The sequence below is a fragment of the Aquarana catesbeiana genome, linkage group LG03 (assembly GCF_042186555.1).
Source record: "Aquarana catesbeiana isolate 2022-GZ linkage group LG03, ASM4218655v1, whole genome shotgun sequence".
NCBI lineage: Eukaryota > Metazoa > Chordata > Amphibia > Anura > Ranidae > Aquarana > Aquarana catesbeiana.
In genome coordinates, this window is record NC_133326.1 from 277,154,815 (window position 1) to 277,176,898 (window position 22,084).

General features: G+C 42.9%; 1 protein-coding gene across 1 annotated transcript in view; it reads right to left on the bottom strand.

Moving 5' to 3' along the window:
- Window positions 1-22,084, bottom strand: part of WIF1 (WNT inhibitory factor 1) — a 153,632-nt gene that overhangs the window by 111,878 nt on the left and 19,670 nt on the right. The window lies entirely within an intron of this gene.

Here is a 22,084-nt window from a genome sequence, read left to right on the forward strand (position 1 = left end):
CTTTTTTGACACTTGTTGCTTACAAGTAAAAATCCTGTATTTTCTGCTAGAAAATCACTTAGAACCCCCAAACATTATATATTTTTTTTACTCTAGGGAATAAAATAGCGGTTGTTGCAATATTTTATGTCACACGGTATTTGCACAGCGGTCTTTCAAATGCAAATTTTTGGGAAAAAATACACTTTAATAAATTAAATTAAAAAAACTAAACAGTAAAGTTAGTCCATTTTTTTTCATCCAAAAGTTTTGATTACCTGTTTTTGTGTATTTAATATTTAAGATATAGTTTTTTTTAATCTAAATTATACATACAAGTGAACTGATTGGAGGTTTGTTTTGTTTAATAAATGTTTAAATGTAAGACATTTTCTGTATCACTTATTACTTAAGGCTGCTTCCACACTGGAGCGGGCAGGCGTTGACGGTAAAATGCTGCTAGTTTTAGCGGCGCTTTACCATCATTTTAGCGGCGCTATTCAGCCACTAGCGGGGCGCTTATAACCCAGCTATCAGCCGATGAAGGGGTTAAATGCGCTTGTGTAGAGCCCTTGCCGAAGCGCTTTGCAGGTGCTTCAGCAGCGGTGCCCATTCATCTCAATGGGCAGGAGTGGTGGAGGAGCGGTATACACCGCTCCAAAGATTCTGCTTGCAGGACTTTTAACATCCTGCCAGCGCATCGCCTCAGTGTGAAAGCAGGCACTTTACAGGCGCTATTTTTAGGCCAAAAGCACCTGAAAAACGCCCCAGTGTGAAAGGGGTCTAACTGTTAGATTTTATGAGATGAAGGGGGAAAAAAAAAATCGGCCTAACATATTGGCCCAAAAAAATCAGTATCATATATCGGCTATCGGCCGCCACTATTTCTAAATATCAGCATCGGCATCGGCCAGAGAAAAACCCATATCGGTCGACCTTTACTCCTGGCCCCTCTGCTCTGTGTGCTGCCCACTCCTGAGCCCTGCGCTTTGCACATAATACAATCCTGAGATGTGGGCAGGGCGTATGGGTGCTGCCCCCCCATCCATGCATTCGGCCCCCTAATCTACATGCAGGATGCTGGACGCATGGATTTCAATTGGGTTTTATTTTTTTTTGAAGCACGTAATTAGAGCCAGAGGCTCTAATGGGCTTCAAAAAAGGGTGGGCTCGGGGTGCAGAGCACTGCGCCCCATGCCCACTCAGTTGTGTGACAATAGTGAATGAATATTCACTATTGTCTTCTTGATTCTCCTGTTGGCCTATCAGGAAGCGGGTCATGAGACGCACTGTGGAATGATGCCGAGAAGGAGACGCAGGGGAAGCCGTCGCCCGGGGGGAAGCGCTGCCCGCACCATAGATGGGATAAGTGCCGGACTGTAGGTGCACTGTTTGCTGCCGGCCCCAAAACATATACCACCAGCCACCACTGCTCCTAAGCCTTGCGTTCTGTGCCTTAATCACTTCTGAGCCTCTCGCTCTCCTGAGTCCTGTGCTTTATGCATTATGCACTCCTGAGCCCTGCTCTCTGTGCATTACAAACTTTAGAGCCCTGCTGTCTATGCACTCTGTGTGTTATGCACTACTAAACCCTGCGCTCTGTGCTTTATGCACTCCTGAGACCTGTGCGTTACACACTCTTGAGCCCTGTGCTCTGTGAGTATCCCAGAACCCTGCATTCTGTATGTTACATACTCCTAAGCCCTATGTCTTCTGAACTGCACTGTACAGTATATGGCATACTCCTGTCTATTCCACATTTTATAATTCTGAGTCTAGCAAGCATTATGCTATATTTTTACAAGTACATTACATACTCCTGACCAAAGTGTTTATTGTCTCAACAGTTGCTGGTTGCTAAATAGTCACTGGTTTAACAATGTTCTTCTTTAAGTTAGGTTGTGTGCATAAAAGCATACATAATGGAAGAGGTAATTTTTTGTGTGATTGTGGTGAGTTTGGTAGGTGCCTGTTGTTTTCTTACTTTGGACATAGTAATTAAAGCATGTCTTCTAGGTTTAAGACCTGTGGCATATGTGCATCATGCATGCTGTGAGTAGGTACAGGTTTTATTTAATCATGCCCATCTTAAGCTCCTCCCAGTTTCACAATAATATTTGGTGGAGTCCACTGCCTCATTCCTCTCCTCTGGGTGCCCCAGGTCTTCCACAAACCTACCAATGTTCCTGTTTCATAGACAAACTCCATATCAGCTGTCAGATAACACAATCCTTATACCTACAACATTTAAATGCATATTTAAAGCCCCCAATTTTTTGTTTTTGTTTTAGATTGAGAGGGCAAGAACCCCTGTAAAGTTTGTATTGCTGTTTATTACCCCACTGGAACAATTTACCCTCTTTGTGTGTCCTGGTGACCTTTGTCACAACACATAAAATGGAAAATGGGAAATCCAAAATTTTGAGATGTCACCGGACCAAGAGGTGAGAGAAAATGTTTCATTGGGGACACTTGTTCCAATGACAAATATCCAAGGGAGGAATTCCCCAGTCTTCACACTTCCTGTTGCTTTTTCAGGACAGGAAGTGGAGAAATTTCACAAACAGGAAACAGGGAGAAAAAAATGAACATGGGTTTTAACCCTTACCTTCTCTATCCAAAACTAAAAAGAAACAAATTGGCTAAATATTCAAATAAATAAGGGGGGTGGAGGACCTCAGCTATGAGGATCAGTTACATAGATGACAGTTATTCACTGTGGAGAAGAGGCGCTTAAGAGGGGATATACAGTAATTACAATGTACAAATATATCAAAGGTGACTTTAGTAACTGTAATAAACTGTTTGCTCTAAGGCTCCCAAAGAGGACATGTGGCTGGATTTGAGGTTAGAAGAAAGGAGGTTTAACCTTAGATTTTGGAAACGGTTCTTTATTGTTAGAGCTATAAAAAAAAAATAACTCCCTCCCCCAGGAAGTGGTACTAGCTGAGAGAGTTGACAACTTCAAAAATGTTTTGTTTTCCTCAGAAACAGAATGTACAGGGCTATAGCAATTGTTAGAGAATAAAAATACACATTCACACACTCATACCTAGGTTGAACTGGATGGACCTCTGTCCTATTTTCAACCTAATAAACTATGTAATGTGAAAAATAAATAGAAAAGACCCGTTCATTTACAAAAACTAAAATGACTTGCTTTATAAATCACTCAGTAATATACAGTGTGAAGAATTTGCAGAAAAGACCTGAATTCCTGCCGTTCATCAGATAAAACATTAACATTTGCAATTTCCTTATGTTTTGCCTTCCATAGACTCAACTGTCCCTTCTCCAATAAATACAAGATCCTGCTGCCAGGCTCCTTAATATTACTTGTCACACCCTGTCTCATTCTTCCCTTCACTGGCATACCTTCTGCTAGTGACTTATTCAAGCTTCACCATTTTTAACCACTTCAATACACGGCATTTATACACCCTTCCTGCTCAGACCAATTTTTAGCTTTCAGCGCTCTCACATTTTGAATGCCAATTACTCAGTCATGCAACACTGTACCCAAACAAAATTATCATTTTTTTCATACAAATAGAGCTTTCTTTTGGTGGTATTTAATCACCACTGGGTTTTTTATTTTTTGCGACATAAGTGAAAAAAGAGCTAGAATTTTGAAAAAAAACACTTTTTTCTAGTTTCTATGATAACATTTTGCAAATAAGTCATTTTTGTACATAAATTTGGGCCAAGATTTATACTGCTACATCTCTTTGGTAAAAATAACCCAAATTAGTGGATATTAGTGTGAAAGTTATAGAGTCTACAAGCTATGGTGCAAATCATTGAAAATTGATCACACCTGATGCACTGATGGCCTATCTCATTTCTTGAGGCTCTGAAATGTCAGGAAAGTACAAATACCCCCCCCCCCCAAATTACCCCTTTTTGAAAATTAGACAGTCAAAGGTATTTGGTAAGTTTTTTGAAGTTTTGAGGCATGGTGAGTTTTTTGAAGTTGTAACAAGTATGGCGATACCACATGTATGTGACTTTTACACAGCCTGGCCACATAGAGAGGTCCAACATGCAGGGAGCACCATCAGGGGTTCTAGGAACATAAATTACACCTCTAATTTGCTAATGACCTATTACATTTGTGAAGGCCCTGGAGCACCAGGACAGTGGAATTATCCACAAAATGACCGCATTTTGGAAAACAAACACCCCAACGTCTATTCTATGAGGCATAATGAGTTTTGAACGGTTCATTTTTTTAACAAGTCTTCAGAAAATGTGGAAAGAAAATTAAAAGGTATTTTCTTTTTACACAAAGTGGTCAGTATATATATATTTCTAACTTTAAGCATGTATATAGCAAAAATGACACCCCAAAACACATTCTGCTACTCCTCCTGAGTATGGCGATACCACATATGAGACTTTTACACAGCCTGGCCACATACAGAGGCCCAACATGCAGGGAGCACCATCAGGCGTTCTTGGAGCATAAATTACACCATTCATTTCCTAATGACCTATTACATTTTTGAAGGCCCTGGAGCACCAGGACAGTGGAATTACCCACATTTTGGAAAACAAACACCTCAACGTATATTCTATGAAGCATTATAAGTCTTTTGAACAGTTAATTTTTTTTACACAGGTCACAACTTTCACAAAGTTGTCAATTTATAAGATATTTCTAACACATAGCATGTACATAGCAAAAATTACACCCCAAAACACGTTCTGCTACTCCTCCTCAGTACGGCGATACCACATGTGTGAGACTTTTACACAGCCTGGCCACATACAGAGGCCCAACATAGAAGTAGTACCTTCAGGCGTTCTAGGAGCATCAATTACACATCTCATTTCATTCCTACCTATCACACTTTTGAAGGTCCTTGAGCACCAGAACAGTGGAATTACCCACAAAATTACTCTATTTTGGAAAGCAAACACCCCAACGTATATTCTATGAGGCTGTAGACAGGTACTCGGTTATTCTGATGGGCTGGTGACAGGTACTCGGTTACTCTGATGGGCTGGTGACAGGTACTCGGGTACTCTGATGGCCTGGTGACAGGTACTCGGGTACTCTGATGGCCTGGTGATAGGTACTCGGGTACTCTAATGGCCTGGTGGCAGGTACTCGGGTACTCTGATGGCCTGGTTACAGGTACTCGGGTACTCTGATGGGCTACAGATAGGTACTCAGGTACTCTGATGGGCTGGTGACTGGTAATCGGGTACTCTGATGGGCGGTGACAGGTGCTCAGATGGGCTGTGACAGGTACTCAGGTACTCAGATGGGCTGTGACAGGTACTCAGGTACTTGGGTACTCAGATGGGCTGTGACAGGTACTCAAGTACTCAGATGAACTGTGGCAGATACTGAGATGGGCTGTGACAGTTGCTCATGTACTCGTGTACTTAGATGAACTGTGACAGCTACTCGGGTACTCAGACGGACTGTGACAGGTACTCAGGTACTCGGGTACTCAGATGAACTGTGACAGGTTCTCGGGTACTCAGATGGAATGTGACAGGTTCTTAGGGTACTCAGATGGACTGTGACAGGTACTCAGGTACTCGGGTACTCAGATATACTGTGACAGGTACTCGGGTACCCAGATGGGCTGTGATAGGTACTCATGTACTCAGATGGACTGTGACAGGTACTCGGGTACTCAGATGGACTCTGACAGGTACTCGGGTACTCAGATATACTGTGACAGGTACTCGGGTACTCAGATGGGCTATGACAGGTACTCGGGTACTCAGATATACTGTGACAGGTACTCGGGTATTCAGATATACTGTGACAGGTACTCGGGTACTCAGATGGGCTGTGACAGGTACTCAGGTACTCAGATGGGCTGTGACAGGTACTCAGGTACTCAGATGGACTGTGACAGGTACTCAGGTACGCTGGGTACTCAGATGGGCTGTGACAGGTACTCGGGTACTAAGATGGACTGTGACAGGTACTCAGGTACTCGGGTACTCAGATGAACTGTGATAGGTACTTTGATGGGTGGTGACAGGTACTTTGATGGGTGGTGACATGTCCTCTTTATCAGGGGGGAAATCAGTGGGGTTGGTGTACACTGTAAGCGGTAACGAGATGTTACCACAATCTCTTTCTCACACACGATCGGTGTGAGGAGGAGAACCGCAGTTTGTTGACATTCTGTGACCAGCTGTGATTGGACACAGCTGGTCACGTGGTAAAGAGCCAATTTAATTTAATTGGCTCTTTACTGTGATCGGGGTTGGTCTGTGTCAGGGTGACAAGCCTCGTCCCCGATCGCTGCTCTGCGCATGCCCTAGGGGCGTGCACGAGCGCCGTTCATGTTGACAGTACATGTGACTGGCTATGATTGGACACAGACGGTCACGTGGTAAAGAGCCATTTTTTATTGGCTCTTTACACAGATCTGGGATGGATTGTGTCCGAGGGACACACCTCATCCCCGATCGCCGTGCTGCAGGCCCCCGGGGGCCTCAGGAGCGGCGAGAAACCGAGGACGTCATATGACGCCTGCCCATGTAGGGAGAACCCATCTGCAGACATCATATGACGGTATTGAAGTGGTTAATATATACAGTAGTGTTTTCTTAAGCAGTTCTAAACCTAAACCATATTTTATACTAATGCGTTTCTTGCATTAAGGTGAAAAATGTCCCCCTACCTGTCCTAGCTCCAATTACCCAAGATATCTGTTAATCCAGTGCTGTCCCCAGCTGCAGCTCTTCTCTCCCCTCTTTCTGCTCCCTCAGGCTACACTAAGAGGAGTGGGAGCCAAAGGCTCTTGCTGCTGTCAGTCATCCTGTGAGGAGGGAGTGGGGGCGTGGGCAAGCTGGGGTGTGTGTTCATGGACACACACAGCCCGGCTCAGGGGCACACCCACACAGATGCCCCTATAGCACACGGCTTGCTGAGGGGGTTACCAAGAGAAGAAGTGGTGCGGATGGTGCTAGCAGGGACCACTAAGGAAGAGGCAAGCGACCACAATGTCCATTATCGTTGCACAGAACAGGTAAGTATAACATCTTTTTTTATTTTATTTTTTTAAAAATTGCCCTTACAACCACTGTAAGCTGGCTCTATTGTTAAAACTCAACAGAACATATTTTGTGGTACATAATGTCTTCACTATATAATTATATTAATATTTCTCAAGCAGAAGTGGATTTTGACAGTAAGATCACTTATCACTTGTACATAATATAACTGGGTACTAACATTTATAGGTAAAGTTGATCCATGGAAAATCCGATTGCCTCTTGGGGGGATCAGGAAGGAATTTTTTTCCCCTGCTGTAGCAAATTGGAGCATGCTCTGCTGGGGTTTTTTGCCTTCCTCTGGATCAACTGAGGGTATAAAATTGGGTATATTGGATTGTACGATATTTTTTATTTTATTTATTTATTGTTTTTAAGGTTGAACTGGATGGACTTGTGTCTTTTTTCAACCTGACTAACTATGTAACTATGTAACTATGTTATAACTTATGAAATCCCACCGTTACTTTTATTTAAGACCCTAGGAAGTGAGAGTGGGATGTAGCCCTGGAGGGTAAGGCAGAGGAGTGCCACCTGTAGGGATGGGCATCTTTTGTAATAATTGGATGCCTATGAATGAAAACTTTTAGAAACCTTGTAAAAGGAGGAGGTGTCTCTTTTATTTATTATGGAATATATTGAGTTATCATAACCTTTATCATACTTGAAGCCCAAGTTTGGGGTCAATGCCAGCTTCCCATCTACCTTGAATCACCCCACCACCTTTAAAAAACAACTTGAATTTCAATACTTACCTTTTTTCCAGCAATCTTTTAGTCTGGTCTGATGATGCCACAGGTCCACTTCTTCCTCAGCGTTAAGCAGATCCTAAATGCTACAAAGCTGTATTTGCAGAAGGAGAGGTAGTTAATGGCAGCCTCCATATTCCTCTCAAATTTGGTTTCCTTTAATCCGCTGCAGCAGTGTAACTTTTCCTGCAGGGCTGTCCATATCCCGGATTAACTTGCTTTGCTATAAAATGCATTCTTAGTCTGCAAAAATGGCTTATTTCAGGGAAAACCAAAACAATACCAGTAATGGACAGACATTGATATTGATAACAGTACTGGTACTGTCCTGTCTTTTTTTCTCAAATTAAAAAGTGGCTAATACTTAAAAATCTGGGAAGGAGAAGAGTTTTTTGTTTTTTTTTAAATCTGGTGTCCGGTATGGTCTATCACGTGACTCTTAATATTATGCTTGTATTAAAGTACATATTTCATAATTCAGCTGTCCTTGCTGACCTTTTCTTCTAAAATTGTTAGTTGCCTGGATGACATATTGATACTTGCCTTTGTTTTTTCTGAGAGACAGATATAAGAAATTCTAACTCTCACTTTTATCTGCTACATGTTACATGCAGGCAAGCCTTAAAGAGTTAGGTCACCTTTAAAAAAAAATCTGTAATGGTGACCTAGCACGAGACTCCTTGCCACCTCCCCCCACTCCCAGTCCTTGCTGTATTTACCTCCTGGGATCCTGAGCTATCAGGGCTTCCTGCAAGCTGCTCCATAGGTCCAGGGATTTGAAATCCCCTCTGCTTTTTCTTCTCTCCATCCAGCACTGCAAGGATGGACCAGACGGATTTGATCAGTCACTGTCACATGGATGGTGCTGACCAATCGCTCCATCGTAACAATGCTGGACAGAGAGGAGAGAAAGCAGTACATATTTAAAATCCCTGGATCTGTGGAGCGGCTTGCGGGAACCCTGATATCTCATGATTGCAGGAGGTAAGTACGGGGGTGGGGTGAGGAGGGTGACCGGTGTTAGGTCACCTTTACAGATTTTCTGTAAAGGTGAACTAGCCCTTTGACAACTGATTTAATTTGCCAATCAGAAATTTGCTAATTTGCTAATCAGAAAGAACCAGTGCAGATTGTCATTTTTTTTTGTTTACCAGCGTGCACTAATAAATTCAGTTCAAAACAAATGATCAGTATCCAGTATATTTTATTATTATTTATTTATTTATTACAGGTATTAATATAGCGCTGACAATTTTTATGCAGTGCTTTACATATACAGTATATTGTACATTCACATCAGTCCCTGCCCTCAAGGAGCTTACAACCTACGGTACCTAACTTACACTCAAACACATACTAAGGCCAATTTTGACAGGCGATTAGCCTGCCAGCATATCTTTGCAGTGTGGGAGGAAACCTGAGTGAACAGTGTGATCCACTGCAATTGGCGCATTAGCACTGCTGTTATTCCACACCAGCCGCTGGATTCTAATGTAGCCGCTGGTGTGAATGTATCCTAAAGTTCAAAAAAGTTATTTTATGTTTTTATAATTCCTTTTTTTTCTACATATATCAATGGGTTTATTCATTATGAATTCATAGTCCTGGTCTCGGGAGTGAGTACAGTGGTGAGTCACCATTATCCTCACTTCAGCTTTCTACATTCATATGAATGGCTTTGTTTAACCTTTGAACGGGTCTAAGGATAATCAAAGCCATTCATAGCAGTGATCTCCAAAGGCTGCCGTCAGATTAGGTCAGTACTGGGGACAGTGCTGCTGGCTTATTAGTACAGGTGTACTGATAGATCAGGACTTTGCAGAGTTTGCTTACTCGCCCCCTTACCCACAATTTCTGCTGCTTGTGTGGGGAGGAGGTGGCCTGGGGGTGTAAGATAACAGAAGAAAGGTGCAGGTAAACAAACCCTACAAAGTCCCATCTGACAGCACTCCTGTATTCAGAAGCTGTGTGTATAGGAATACAGGAGTGCGGCACTGATGAAGGGGGAGCTGGAGGGAGAGAGAACTCTGCCCCACCTCCTCCCAGCTGTCTCCTCCTGTCCTGGCTCTCTCCTCTTCTCCTGGCCTCCTCTAGCACTCTACTGTGTAGGCCAGGAATCTTCAAACTACGGCTCTCCAGCTGTTGCAGAACTACACATCCCATGAGGCATTGTAAATCTCTGACATTCACAGACATGACTAGGCATGATGGGAATTGTAGTTCCTGAACAACTGGAGGGCCGTAGTTTGAAGACCACTGGTGTAGGCTGTGCTCTCTCTCTATCCAGCTCCCTCCTGTCTGCCAGAGCAGCACTCCTGTTGATCTTGAGAAAGAAGGAAAGGAGGAGAGGGCGAGAGAGCACCACCTGCACCTCCATTAGGCTCTCTACCCTTCTCCCTACAGCTCTGGGCTGCCAGGAGTAGTGATGCCGCTGTCACTACTCCTGTCAGCCTCGTAACACAATGAGCTTACTATACGGCACCCCCATCCCTACAGTAAACAGCTGCGCCCATGGCAGCCGCCCCTCCTGCCCACCCCTTGTCCCAGCCCTGCTACTAACTCACAAAGAAGATAATAATCTGTTAACTTTATGTGGCTATCAAAGTAGATGTGAAAAGAATATTTTACAAACAAAAGAAAGAAAGCAACTTGTTTACGATATACAGTGCTTTAGTAAACTAAATGTCATCCTGTTAAGGTTTAGATCTATGTCAGAGGTACTTTTTGGGCAAAATCACCTGTTATTGTATTGTTCCTTAGATCACGTTATACTCAGGCTAACAAAGAAAACTACAAGAATATTCTGTATAATAAATTAACAAATTTAAATCATATTTTATGCACTCTTGCATTTAACCAATAGATTTTCTAAGAACATGACATAAACTAATCTTAGCATCTTCTTATGTCATTTTGTAGTGATAGTTATTTCGCTTATTTGACTAGAAAGAGTTCTCTCAGCTTGCAGGAAGGTTAATCCATGCCTTGAAAGGTAAGACACATGGCTAGCTGGTACAGACTGATGTTGGACAGGCTTCAAACTATTAAGCCTTTGTTCTTAGGACTTACAGAAGGGCTTTGATGTCTTGGATAAAACACCCCGGGCACACTAAAGTCCAAATGCCCGATTATGTTCTAACGAATGTATAATCAATAGTGCATGCAAGTTAAAAGGGAGAAGAATTAAAATGCTTTTGTAATTAAAACTTTATTGACTGTTTATGCCTCATTTAACCCATTCCACAAATTTGGTTTGTATAAAAAAAACTCTGTGATCTGAATTAGGAGTGTAACACTTCTGACTAGGATAACCTGAGAGCAAAAGAATGGCATAGAAGAATGTGAAGGAATAAAGAAGCATGGAGAGACATTGGCCTTCATTTATTATAGAAAAAAACAGTAACAGTGAGCAACTAAAGAGTAGGTATATTTTATTACCTTGCTTTCTACGTATATACATGTTATATTAACAAAAATCACATTTGTTTTCAAGGGTACCGCAGATCATCGCTCTGTAAAATGCAACCGGCTATCTACACAAATATGATATTGCAGTTCTCTTAGCATTTAGAGCCTAAAGCCGGCCATACATGAATCGAAATGTAGCCGGTTCAGCAGGGATCAGACTAATTTCAATCAATCTATGGGCAGGTTGGTTGACTGCCTGTGTTGATGGGGGTAATGAGAGAAGAAAATGGATCATCTATGGCTTGCCTATGGTGTTGATTTACTAAAGGCAAATAGGCTGTTCACTTTGCAAGGAAAATATCACATTGCAGGGGAATTTACCATATCAGGTGCAAGGAAAAAAAAAAAACTGTCACATGATTGAATGACAAAAGTCAGCATAGCTTCTCCTCATGAACTAAGTTAAGGGAAATTCCTTTTCAAAGTGAACAGTCTATTTGCTTATATACCAACCCCAAAATGTTAGGTTGTCTTAGGTGATGCAAAAAATTAAAAACTTTAAAGTAGGGTGTTTTTAATGCAGTCCAACTACTGCAGGGCATGCACATCCTATTTCATTTGGTCCAAATCACAGAGACTACATAAATAAATCATGGGTTGCAGTTATGAACTATGATTACAATGCAGGCCTGAATTAAAGGCAAATGGTGCTCTAAATACAGCCCAACAATGGTGCTCTCTTTGACCCCTTCATCACTTAGCTGGCCTAATAAGTGCTGAAAGTGAAATAAAAGTTTAAATATTTATTTAAAGCGGAGCTCCAGGCTCCTTCATAAAAAAATAAAAGTCAGCAGCTACAAATACTATAGCTGCTGACTTTTAATATTAGAACACTTACCTGTCCACGAATCCAGCGATGTCTTCACCCCAGCCATTTTTTTCAGTTGACTGTCGGGTGCTGCCGCCGCCATCTCTGTTATGGGAAATAATCTGTGAAACCTTGCAGCTTCACAGCCGGTTCCCTACTGTGCATGTGTAGCACTTTGTGAATGACTCGGCAATGGAGGAAGGAGGAGGGGGCTGAACTTCTGGCTGACTTGACCACGGCGAGATCAGCCGGAAGTGGGAGTGGATACCTGTCAAAACCAGGTACCCGCCCCCCCCCCCCCCCCCCACAGAAAGATGCCAAATGTAGCAGTGGAGGGGGAGAGGAGGCAAACAAGCAGAGCTACAAGCAGAGCTTCCCCTTTTGGGTGGAGCTCTGCTTTAACTTTCTAACCAAGTCCTTTTATTTAGAAATAATAATGAAAATCACATCTTTGATAAATGGTAATTAAATAAATTTATTTTTGCTGTATATTTGTTTATAACAATTCTCTTCTTGATGTTTCCAAATTCACAATTTGATGTTTAAAAAAAAAGTTACTCAAAAAAAATTTCAGAAATTCTCACTTTAAAGTTAATCATTTTTCACTTTGAACCTAAAACCCCCGTAAACAAATTATTTACTTATACCTTAATGTCAAACCCCAAGCAACTAAGCGGTCTAGGGTCCTGACGTCATCAAGACAAATGTAGGGACCATAACCCTGCTTTGGATGTATTAACGCTGAGGGACAGTCCTTTGCTGGAGCGTGAAGGAGCACCATCTGCCGTATGGGGGATCAGGTAAATAAAACTGTTTTTCCTCTGCCCTAGACAAAAAGAGCAATCAACCCTTGCAGTGCAGGCATAGCCCACTTGATTCCAGAACTACATGAATCATGTGCCCTTACTCAAGATGGCTGCAGTCAGAAATGTTAGGGAGTGTTTTTCAAAGTAATTTCTCAACAAAATAAAGAATGAAGACATAGATGGATGGGTGAGTTTGCTTTAAATATTAAAAATGAATTAAATTGTGTTTTCAGTTTGTGGTGCTCAGATGCAGTTTAGTTCTGCTTTAAAGCGGAAGACCTAAACAAAAAAAATTGGGGTATCGACTGGTAAATCATTTTCAATATTGATGAATGTAAAGTTATGCATTTGTGGGGTAAATATACATGCAACTTACAATTTAAAATGGTAAAATTAGAGCAGATCACTCTACTCCCAGCACTCTGACAGCAGAGACACTGCTTTCTCATACAGCAGCAGCTCTGCCTGCATTTCACCTCCACTGGCCATTCACAGTGAAGGCTTTGTATTTTATGAATGGAATCACATAATACAGAGCATTCTGTGATTAGGTAGGAGGGTGGGCAAAGCAGCTGCATGTGACTCTGCAGCTGCTGGAGCTGAGACTAGAAGGTCCAGCGTTGGAGTGCCAGAAATATAGTGACTGTAGTACTCCGGGCACTTAGCAAATTAAAGAAATAAGTCCACGAGGCGGCACGCATCTTATTGAACCTAACCCATACTAATCCAACACATTTTACAAAGTTGCGGTATTCCTGGAGTTCAGTTTTAATGCCAGTCATCAGCTTCTAAAGCTAGAAAGATACATTTCTATATTAAAAGAAGCATACATTTTAAAGATAGAGAGAAAAAAAAGAGAGAAAGATAGAAATTTACTGTATACATCATCTCATCTCCAGTAGTCTCATGTTGAACATGCACTTCTCTTTCTGGGATTAGTTCACAAACTTTTATCTGGAATGCAGAAAAGGGCAACTAAATTGCCAGGAAACATGGGTGATGTCAGTGGCGTAACTAAAACCTTCAGGGCCCTAATGCAAGAAACTATGAAGGGCCCCCCTGACCCCCAGACAGGGCCCTTTCCTCTGAGCCCGGTGGCGGAACAACAGGGCCTGGTCGCAAGTGGGTGGCTGCATATAAAGGAATTGATTTCTCCATCCCCCACCCCCACACACACACACACTTCTCCTCCTCTCCCTCCCACAGACATTCAGTGGCTGCAGGAGGAAAATGGAGAGATTGGGGTTCCTCTATGTTGGTGTTTCTCAATCTTTTTCCAGTCAGGGCACCCTTGAAGTATACCCCTAGGTGAATGGGGCTGCACTGCAACTACTCCACAACTGTGTGCATTGCACGCAGTTCCAGCATAGTGATGATGCATTTAAGGGGTTAAAACAGGCGGTCAGGAGGCAACACATTGCTTTTTACCAGTTGTCAAATGCCTCTGATGCCTCTGAAAAGCGATCTGAGCATGGATCGCTTTTCAGAGGAACAGCATATTTTTTGCTGGTACTATGAACAAGCAAGAAAAAAAAAATCAGTTCTGATTGTACACATATAGGGGGCCAGGATTAAAAGTGCATACATTAAATGTGAATACATACATGTAAACACACATCTACTCACACGCATACATACACATATATAAACACACGCACATAATACACACACATATAATATATATATATATATATATATATATATATATATATATATATATATACACACACACACACATATAAACACACATATATTTAAATGCACACACATATAAACACATGCACATACACATTCACATACATGCACACACATACACACATGCACATACATGCACATGCCCACACACATACATACATACACACACACATACATATAAACTCACATACATACAGGTAGCCTTTTGAAAAACAGCAGTGCTTTACCTTACCTCTTCCTGCCGGGTACTGCACTGTAGGGGGAGACGAAGAGCACAGCACAAACTGTGCTTTCACTTTAGGTCTAATCAGTGTGACGAGCTCCCTGGAGTGCCAATTTACAGTTTGGCTGAGGATCGGGGAGATCAGTCTCAGCCGCCCTTGCTGCTCCTTCTATCGAGGTATACAGGGGGCCCTCAAGGGCTCCCTGCAGCATGGGCCCGGTCACCATATTGAGGGAATACTAAGAGAACTAAATGTATTCACCCTGGAGCATATGATCAATAAAGATAATTAATTTATTGCAGCTTAACATGCCCCAGTATCTGTTATTTGATCAGAATAATTATTTTTATTTTAGATTACTATTTTTAAGCTATGATAAGGTGCTATAACTTTCTAAAATAATTAATTAAGTCATATATTCATTAATATTCTAATCAAATGCTAGTTTATTTAATATTTTATGTTATAATGTAATATTTTAATTGTAATAGTAATTCATATTTTAAATATGCAGAGCTTTTAAAAGCTTAAGGTTAATGCCTCTCAAAAGTGGCATTTCAGTTATAGTTGGAGTCTGATGGATTGCATCAACCCTTAGTTTCTTACAGTTTTTCTAATGAGAATTAATATCATGAGATCTCCCTTCTATATTCCCCACTCTGCTCCCACCCACCTCCTTGCAGTCTCCATTTTCCCATTTCCCTCTGTTGAACTCTTCACAATGTAAAACAATTTAAAAATCAAACAGGTAGACAGGGAGGCCTTTTTAACGAGCAAGCAGTGCCACAGAGATCTCACCCCCAGAGTCTCCAAAATGAACATGTGAGCAGTATATACAGGTAGTCATTCAGGTATTTATATTATTTCTCAGACCACTGAGTACTCCTAACCATTGCAATTTGTATGCTGTGCTGTATTTTCCATAGCTCTGACCGTTGCCCACTGTTACACACCCTTGACCACTGTGGTCTGTACGCTGTGCTGCATGCGTCCTGAGCACTGCACTCTGTACTCTGTGCTATATATTCAATATGCTGTGTTGTATGTTAAAAATTCATAACTGCTGCAAACTGTGAGCTGTGCTGCATGTTAAATACTCCTAAGCAATTTTGTTTATTTTCTCAGGTGCTGGTTAATAAGTAGTCCCCATCTATTTTAATAAAGTTCTTCATTAAGGTAGCCTCAAATTGCTGATTCCATGTCTATATTCTGTGTATAAAAAAACATATGCAATGGAAGAGTTCTTAACTTTTTGTAAAAAAAAAAAGATTCTTTGACCTGAGGTTTATTTAATTAATTAATGGATCATTTATGGCTACAAGGACTGTAGCCTATGAGTGCAGCAAGTACAGTCTTGTTTTGTATAATTTTCTCACAGGGTACCCAAGAGTGCCCCAGTTCTTTCATGGTCCTAGCAATGTCCCTGTACCCTAAGTTCATTAACAGTGTGCTTGCCACTGTTGGTTGTTTATTCATGCCATAATATGGAATGATTAACCAATGTATACTTCTGACTTAGGTTAACACTTACTCATATTCATAGTAAGAATAGGAGTCCAATATGTCATATACTATTTAGGGTTCCACATTGTGAAATATCCCAGGACCATCCTTGTTATAATGTTTCTAAATATTGAGGTAATATACAGGAAATGTTTGTTATGTGGATTAGTTTGGGCTTTTTTGCACACATTACATAAGTATATGCCATTTCAAGTGTCCTGATGAAAACAATACGTACTTGCATTGGCAAGGCAACCAACTAATTAACAAAAGCAGCTGCTTGCTTTTAAACTGATTGAAATACATGTCTTGGCATGAATGCATTAAGATACTTTTCTACTAATTCAAATAAAATACAGCATGTGAGGAACAGAGGATTACCTGAAGCTGCAGTGGCTGAACTGATGTGATATGAAAAACATCAACTTGTGGAACTATGTCAGTTCTTTTCCCACTTCTATTAAATATATATGAAAGTCAGCTATGAAATAGACCAAAACCCCATTCCAAATTTAGGCAAAACATTTTTCACATCTTCATGAGGTTTCACAAAAATAAAAAATGTGTACTTACTTGTACATTTTTTTTAATTCTTAATTTGAATTCAAGAAGAAGACCGCCCATTACAATGCAAAGAAAAAACAGCTTGTGACACAATAGGATAGGCCAACAGTGGAACAAATAGAAGGCCACATCAATACAGATGCATATGAGACAATGAAGATTAAGATCATACAGTACAACACTCAGTGACTGCAGCAAGCAATTGTCAACAGGATTAAGTGTCCGAAGCTGGCTCCACTTTGAAGAAGGTCAACATTAGTACAAAGCTTGTATGATTTGCTCCCTCAAACTTTTCAAACTTTATTAAACTATTTAACAGACTAAAACTATCCCAGACTGATAAATAGTTCAAACGTCTCTTGCAAATCAGGAGAAAAAAGCAACGGGAAAATTACGCTAAACTGGGGGAAAGTAGAAAAAGGAACCTTTCCCAGTCATAGGATAAAACAATATGAGAGATGAGAAGATGTGTAAAAAGATCAGCAAAAAGTGTGTGTGTGTGTCTGTGTGAGTGTGTGTGTGGGGAGGGAGGGGGTATAGGGGTCCAGAAGGGGGCATCCACAAAGCCAGAGGGCATGCCTTTCAAATGTCAGGAGCGTACCTGTCCAGACCGAACATGTAGCTCAATCTACAGCCAGGGCATTTCCATATTCCTGGGAAGAGGTAAAATCCACCCAACAGAATCATGTTTTTCTAAACTTATCAATTTTGTGGTTGCAAGTGGCTAGAGGGTTTTCCATAGTATATAGCTCTTGGATTTTTGAAAACCACATGTCTATAAAGAGATGTGAGCCTTGCTTCCATTTAAGTGGGATACACATGCGGGCCGTGTTGATCAAATTAATCGGGAGGGAGTGTTTGTATTGCTTGCTACCTAGATGGTTCAGGTGTAGAAGAAATGCGGCGGGATTATTACCACGGTCAACTTCTGTGAGTTTGACTGAACCTGCACTACTTCCCAGAAGGCTCTATCAGGGGAGCAATCCACAAACATATGGAGAAACGTACCCTCCTCTGTCCCAACAGCTGAATGAGACTTGGGGAAAGCACCTGTGAAGGAACCCTGTACTACCACAATAGAATTCAGATTTTCAGATCTTATTAGAAATGGATGCTTTGTGAGTGAAATATATTATATTATCCCTTTGAACAGTCGTTAGGGAGACCTCAAAGTCAAGGTCTCTCTCCCACTTGAGAAGGTATGATGGAACATAATCTGTTGGTGGTTGATTAAGCAGTCAATAGGAATAATACAGGGCATGGTTCAGAAGTGTGAAGTCAAGACAAGTCAGTTCAAATGGGTAGGTGCCCTCTGCCAGGTTTTGGGGAACAGGAAATGGTATGAGGATATGTCGCAGCTGGGTGGTACTTGAACTTTTTAAAAATACACAAATTAAATATATATAGAAACTGTTTTACCTGCCAAAGAATTTGCATTTATGTCTACTTTGCTTTTTACTTCTGTTAGTATGTTCCTTTTGCAGTGGCACAACTGATTGGCGTCATGTGCTGCTTCTCCCTCCCCCTCCCTGGCCTCTGTTGTATAGACTATACAGTAAACTTCAAGATACTGTTACCAAGTCAAATTCAGGTAGGTACGCTGATTGCATTCAAAAATGTATTTAATGATGTATTAATGACTAGGGATGAGCTTCGTGTTCGAGTCGAACCCATGTTCGACTCGAACATCGGCTGTTCGATCGTTCGCCGAATTGCGAACGTTATGGGCCGTTCGCGCTAAATTCGTGTGGCGCGTCACGGCCCATAATTCACTGCGGCATCGCAGTGCATTGCTGGCTGATGATTGGCCAAGCATGCACTATGACCCGCATGCTTGGCCAATCACAGCGCTGTCAGTAGAGAGAGCTGTAATTGGCCAAAGCCAGGGTGGCTTTGGCCAATTACGGCTCAGGGCATTTAGTACACACCCCACACTATATAAGGCCGCCTGCACGGCGGCCCTGTGTAGTGTGTGTTCCGGTGTGCTGAGAGATAGAGAGAGAGAGAGACAGTGTCATTTGATTTGAGTTAGATAGATTAGGCAGAACAGTCAGTCAGTTAGCTGCACTTACAGTGTATTGTGTATATATATGCATCCCAGGTGTTGCATATATATATATACACTGTATTCAGTTTAGCTAGATCCGTTCCTGTTATCTTCTATCTAGACTATTTACATTTAATGCAGTGCGTCCTGCTCACAGTGTTCAGCTAGATCCGTTCCTGTTATCTTCTAGACTATTTACATTTAGTGCAGTGCGTCCTGCTCACAGTGTTCAGCTAGATCCGTTCCTGCTATTTACATTTAGTGCAGTGCGTCCTGCTCACAGTGTTCAGCTAGATCCGTTCCTGTTAAATTCCTACTGACCGGCAGGCTTGTCTGGTTACAGTATATAAAGCTACCTGAAGAAAATTACAGGTGTTCTATTTGATCCTATTAGTACCACGGTCAGGCAGCTAGACTATTTACATTTAGTACAGTGTGTCCTGCTCACAGTGTTCAGCTAGATCCGTTCCTGTTATCTTCCTACTGACAGGCAGGCTTGTCTGGTTACAGTATATAAAGCTACCTGAAGAAAATTACAGGTGTTCTATTTGATCCTATTAGTACCACGGTCAGGCAGCTAGACTATTTACATTTAGTACAGTGCGTCCTGCTCACAGTGTACAGCTAGATCCGTTCCTGTTATCTTCCTACTGACAGGCAGGCTTGTCTGGTTACAGTATATAAAGCTACCTGAAGAAAATTACAGGTGTTCTATTTGATCCTATTAGTACCACGGTCAGGCAGCTAGACTATTTACATTTAGTACAGTGCGTCCTGCTCACAGTGTTCAGCTAGATCCGTTCCTGTTATCTTCCTACTGACAGGCAGGCTTGTCTGGTTACAGTATATAAAGCTACCTGAAGAAAATTACAGGTGTTCTATTTGATCCTATTAGTACCACGGTCAGGCAGCTAGACTATTTACATTTAGTACAGTGCGTCCTGCTCACAGTGTTCAGCTAGATCCGTTCCTGTTATCTTCCTACTGACAGGCAGGCTTGTCTGGTTACAGTATATAAAGCTACTTGAAGAAAATTACAGGTGTTCTATCCCAGCTTAGTGCAGCTACAGGCCATTAGTATGTCTGGAAGGCCAAGAAGGAGAGGCAGACAGTCACAAGCCAATAAGAGAGGGCAAGCAGGCTCTGTGTCTAGTGCTGGTCGTGGAGACGGTGCATCCTCATCAGCACGTGGCCATGGGACACGCTTGGCCTTTTTTTCGGCAGCTGGCCATGTTGAGCCGCAACATGCGGAAGACTTGGTCGAGTGGATGACCAAGCCGTCCTCATCCTCCTCATCCTCTCTCACCCATGCCCAGGGTGCTTTGTCTGGCAAAGCAGCGGCCTCTTCCCTCAGCTCAATGTCATCAGTGACTCCTTCCCTAGCTCCACCATGTCCTCATGAGGATTCCCTCGAACTGTTTGACCACAGTGTTGGGTACATGCTCCAGGAGGATGCCCAGCGTTTGGAAGGCTCTGATGACGATACTGAGCTCGATGAAGGCAGTAACATGAGCGCGGACAGAGGGGGTGCCCAAGAAGGACAGCAATCTGGCAGTCATGCTCCCCCTGCTGCAGCATACTGCCAGGTTTGCTCCAGTGATGAGGAGGGAGGGGATGATGAGGTCACTGACTCAACGTGGGTGCCTGATAGGAGAGAGGAGGAGGAGGAGGAGGAGGAGGAGGAGGAGGAGGAGGAGGAGGCGGCAGCACATCACCAACGAGGCAGGATGCCCTCCAGGGGCCAGCCTAAGGGCAGCACATTGACTGCATCACACCCCAAAGCTCCACATGTGCAGGGCGCTGCAGTCTCTGCGCGTTATTCAAAAAGTTCTTTGGTGTGGGCCTTTTTTGAGACGAGTGCATCAGATCGCACCGCTGCTATTTGCAACATATGTCTCAAGCGTATCTCGCGTGGCCAAAATATCTCCCGCTTGGGTACCACATGCTTGACCAGACATATGTTGACCTGCCATGCAGTTCGTTGGCAAGCGTATCTAAAAGACCCACACCAAAGAACAAAGAGGATCTCTCCTTGCTCCTCATCAGCTGAGATTTCCAACCCCACTAGACCTTCAGTCCTCTCTGAGACCTGCAGTGAGAGGAATGAAGGTGTAGAATTAGGTGTGTCACAGCCAAGTACTTGTGGGCAATCTGCTTTTGGTACACCGACGTCAGATTGTACCAGGCAAATTTCCCTGCCCCAGCTGCTGCACCGCCGAAAGAAGTTTGCTCCCAGCCATCCACATGCCCAGCGGTTGAATGCTAGCTTGGCAAAATTGCTAGCACTTCAACTGCTGCCTTTTCAGTTGGTAGACTCTGCCCCCTTCCGTGAGTTTGTGGAATGTGCGGTTCCTCAGTGGCAGGTACCCAAACGCCACTTTTTCTCACGGAAGGCGATTCCGGCTCTCTACCGGCATGTGGAAGGCAATGTCCATGCCTCGCTGGACAGGGCGGTCAGCGGTAAGGTGCATATTACCGCTGACTCATGGTCCAGCAGGCATGGACAGGGACGTTACCTAAGTTTCACGGCGCATTGGGTGACTCTGCTGGCAGCTGGGAAGGATGCAGGACAAGGTGCAGTAGTGTTGGAGGTTGTTCCGCCACCACGCCTCCAAAATGCTGATTGTGACACACCTCTCTCCTCCACCCCCTCCTCTTCTTCTTCCTCCATGGCCTCTTCCTCGGAACCAGCGGTGCTCCGTAGGCGTTCAAGGGGCTACGCAAGTACGCAGGCCAAAAGATGCCATGCGGTGCTTGAGCTGGTGTGCTTGGGGGACAGGAGCCACACTGGGGCAGAGGTTCTGTCAGCTCTGCAGGGGCAGGTTCAGAGGTGGTTGACGCCACGCCAACTTAAGGCAGGAATGGTGGTTTGCGACAATGGCACCAACCTCCTCTCTGCCCTCCGACAGGGACAAATGACCCATGTGCCCTGTTTGGCTCACGTCCTTAACTTGGTGGTGCAGCGGTTCTTGGGCAGGTACCCGGGCTTACAGGATGTCCTGAGGCAGGCCAGGAAAGTCTGTGTGCATTTCCGCCGGTCATATAATGCCAGTGCTCGGCTGACGGACCTCCAAAAGGAGTTTAACCTGCCCAAGAACCGCCTAATCTGTGACATGCCCACCAGGTGGAACTCAACGTTGGCCATGCTGCAGCGGCTGCACACGCAGCAGAGGGCCATCAATGAGTACCTGTGCGACTATGGCACCAGGACA